The sequence below is a fragment of the Arachis hypogaea genome, chromosome 19 (genome assembly GCF_003086295.3).
Source record: "Arachis hypogaea cultivar Tifrunner chromosome 19, arahy.Tifrunner.gnm2.J5K5, whole genome shotgun sequence".
In the NCBI taxonomy this organism is placed as follows: domain Eukaryota; kingdom Viridiplantae; phylum Streptophyta; class Magnoliopsida; order Fabales; family Fabaceae; genus Arachis; species Arachis hypogaea.
This window is the reverse complement of record NC_092054.1, coordinates 103,553,882-103,557,869: the sequence shown is the minus strand read 5'-3', so window position 1 is coordinate 103,557,869 and position 3,988 is coordinate 103,553,882.

Sequence of the window (3,988 nt, the reverse complement as noted above, 5' to 3'; positions counted from 1 at the left end):
TCTCTCCTCTTTTTCTTCTTCTATTCTCTTTTCTTCTTCTTCCTTTCTTACTTTTTGCTCGAGGACAAGCAAATTTTTAAGTTTGGTGTGGCAAGAACCCTGTTCTCTCATCAAAAATTCAATTCTATGGCTCCAAAAAGTGGCAAGACCGCCCCAAAGAATAAGAAAGAGGACAACTCAACAGTTGTTTTCAAACTTGTTTGATTACTTACCAAGCAACATGAAGAACATTATCATAAGATAATGAGTAAGAGGCCAGTAATCCCTGAGGTGGGATTCAATTTAGGAGAAGAAGAATACCCGGAGATCCAAGAGCAGATTCGAAGGAGAGGCTAGGAGATTCTAAGTAATCCCGAATTAAATGTTGGATATAACATGATCCGTGAATTATGCAAATCTGTGGATGATAGATAAGCAAAAGAAAGATGGAACAACCTTCCATACTTTTCGCACCATGGTCAGGGGAAAGATCATATATTTTCACTTGGACAGGGTGAGAGAGATCTTTAAACTACGTCTGCAAAAGGATAACCATGAGTCATACAACAGAAGGGTTGTAGCAAACCAAAAGCTGGATCAAGTCCTAGAGGACATATCCCTGCCCGGAACTTAATGGATTGAGAATACAAAAGGGGAGCCATGCCAGCTAAAAAGTTCGAACCTCAAGCCTGTTGCTAGAGGATGGCTAGACTTCATTGGGCGCTCTATACTCCCCACAAGTAACCGCTCTGAAGTCAATATTCCAAGAGTTGTGATGATTCACTCCATCATGATGGGGAATGAGGTGGAAGTCCATCAAATAATCCCCTGTAAGATTTACAAGCTAGAAAACAGGGTGTCCACTAATGCAATGCTAGCTTATCCAAATCTCATCTTTCGCCTATGCCAAGAAGCTAAGGTTATGATCCCATCTGACAACTTTATTCTAGTAGAAAAACCAATCACCAAGCAGGTGATGGAGAGCTCCAAGATAGAAGACGATCACCCTAAGAGGAAGGCACCTGAGCCTTCCCAAGAGATTCATCCAATGGAGTATTGGGACTAGCTAAAGGCGTCTGTAATACAGTTGCAGAGCACTTTAGATTAGCTCAAAGAGGAGCAGAAAGATCAGACTAGCATGATTTGCAAACTGATCAAGGAGTAGGAGAAGCAAGGGTGTAAGCTGGAGGAGCTGAAGCGCCAGAAGCTCTCCCCTAAAGAGCCATGCATCCTTCACCCAGAAGAGTTATGCGTCCCTCAACCTGAAGGGCCCAGAGCCTCTCAAGCTGAAGGTTGTTGAGTTTCAACTCTGTGACTATTCCTATTCCTGTCTTGTATTTCCATCCTAATTTACATTTGCATGATCACTAGTAGTATTTAAGTCTTTATTTTTATTTTTATTTTTTTATGTCTTTTAATTTTTAGGATTAAATAAGCATTAGTAGTAATTAATTAATTTTTATTTTTCCAATTAGCTATAAATTATTCCTCTTATCATCATTAAACAATGAATAAAATTGTAGATTTTTTTAGAAGAAGTAAATATGCATAAATTTTTGAGTTTTCCAATAAAGAATAGTTAATTATTTTGTTGTGGTGACATTGCTTTAGTTTTTGAATGCATGAGTAAACAGTGCATGTTTGAAGTTGGAATCTTATGATGCTGGCTCTTGAAAGAATGAAGAAAAAGGAAAAGTATTATTGGTAATCTGAAAAATTAATAGAATTGATTCTTGAAGAAAGAAAAAGCAGCAAAATAAAAAGAAAGAGCATATTTAAAAAAATGGCGAAAAAGAAAGGAAAATAGAAAAAGAAAGAAAAATCCATTAGCTCTTTAAACCAAAAGGCAAGAGCAAAAATCCAGTAACCCTTTAAACCAAAAGGTAAGGGTAAAAGGATCCAAGGCTTTCAGCATCAGTGGATAGGAGGGCCTGCAAGGAATAAAATCCTAGCCTAAGCGGCTCAACCAAGCTGTCCCTAACCATGTGCTTGTCGCGTGAAGGTGTCAAGTGAAAAGCTTGAGACTGAGCAGTTAAAGTCGTGATCCAAGGCAAAAAGAGTGTGCTTAAGAACTCTGGACACCTCTATCTAGGGACTCTAGCAAAGCTGTGTCACAATCTGAAAAGGTTCACCCAGTTAAAGTTTCTGTGGCATTATTGTATCCGGTGGTAATACTGGATAACAAGGTGCTTAGGGTCACGGCCAAGACTCTAAAAAGCTGTGCTCAAGAATAAAAAAGAACTGAACTAGGAGAATCAATAATATCATCCAGACTCTAAGTTCCTAAAGATGCCAGCCATCCTGAGTTTCAATGGATAGTGAGATGCTAAAACTATTCAGAAACAAAAAGCTACTAAGTCCTGCTCATCTAATTGAAATTGAGCTTCATTGAAAACTCTAAAATTTATTATATCTTACTCTTCTTTTCATCCTATTTTATTTTTAGTTGCTTGGGGACAAGCAACAGTTTAAGTTTGGTGTTGTGATGAGCGGATATTTTATACGCTTTTTGGCATTATTTTCATGTAGTTTTTACCATATTTTATTTACTTTTATTAAGTTTTTATAGGTTTTAGTGTTAAATTCAAATTTTTGGATTCCACTTTGATTTTTTATGTTTTTGTACCATTTCAGGTATTTTTTTGCTGAAATTGGGGAGCTGAAGCAAAAGTCTGATTCAGAGACAAAGAAAGCACCGCAGATGCTGTCAAGATGTGACCTCCTTTCACTTGGAAGAGCATTTCTGGCGCTACAAAAGTCCAAATAGAGCATTATTAATGGCTATGAAAAGTTGACTTCCAGAGCTTTTCAGCAATGTATAATAGTATATACTTTTCTTCGGATTAAAAGGCTTAAAACTGGCATCCAACGCCAGCTTTTTGCCCCCTTCTAGGCGTCCAGCACCCACAAAGCAGAGCCCAGTGTCCAAACGCCCAGAGAGGACCCTGTAGCCAGCGTTTCATGCCCAAAATACCTCATAGCACATGGATCTCATCAAAGCTCAGCCCAAACACTCACCAAGTGGGTTTCAGAAGTGGATTTTACCACTAAAAAGACTGTTTTATCCTTACTAGTCATTAGTTTAGTATTTAAGGGATTAAATTCATGTTATTCAGACACTTTTACTTTACCTTTACCATATTTTCGAATTCATCATTGTATTTCTCATCAGTATGAGTTTCTAAACCTCTTAGGTTGAGGGGAAGAGCCCTGCTGAGTCCTATGAATTAATAAAAGTATTACCGTTTTTCTTCGATGCGTGTTTGATTTATTTCTAAGATGTGTATTCGTTCTTCAACATGGTGAGTAGGATGATCAGTGACAATCAGCTATGTTTATCATACTAAGATGAACGTGCCTGACAAACACCCGCGTCTACTTGGGTTCGTGTGAATACGTGGCCGGAAAGCGCGAACCAACAGCTATGCTTATACATCTCTCAGACGGCTAATCCACGACTTCGTTGGAGACTTCTCGAGACACCAGTTCAGCCGATTTCCAGGGAGATTAGGGTCTCCGTGGTATAGGCTAAAATTCACAGAAGCAGGATTCTCTGATCCGGAAGATTCGACCTTGTCTGTAGCATTGTGAGTAGGATCACCAAGAGAATGAATTGCTAGAGCTTCACTCTCCGTCAGATTGGATGACTACGGGAAATGGCGTTTGATCTGGAGCAGAGGAGATCAATGACCATGAGCAATCGCTTTGATCACATACAGCTTGCCATTGAAGAGATCACTCACAAGCAAAGAAGACAGTAATACCATAGTTAATTTAGAAAGTCTAAGCAACTCCAATCCTCAATTATAACCCTTTTACTGATTTCATTGACAAAATACCTTATACCCTTCTCTCATATTTCTCTTAATGCAATTAAGCCTCAATCCAACAACTTCTTGATTTCACTTGACTAAGATCTTCAGGATAACCATAGCTTGCTTCAAACCGCAATCCTCGTGGGATCGACCCTGACTCACTCAGGTATTACTTGGACGACCTAGTGCACTTG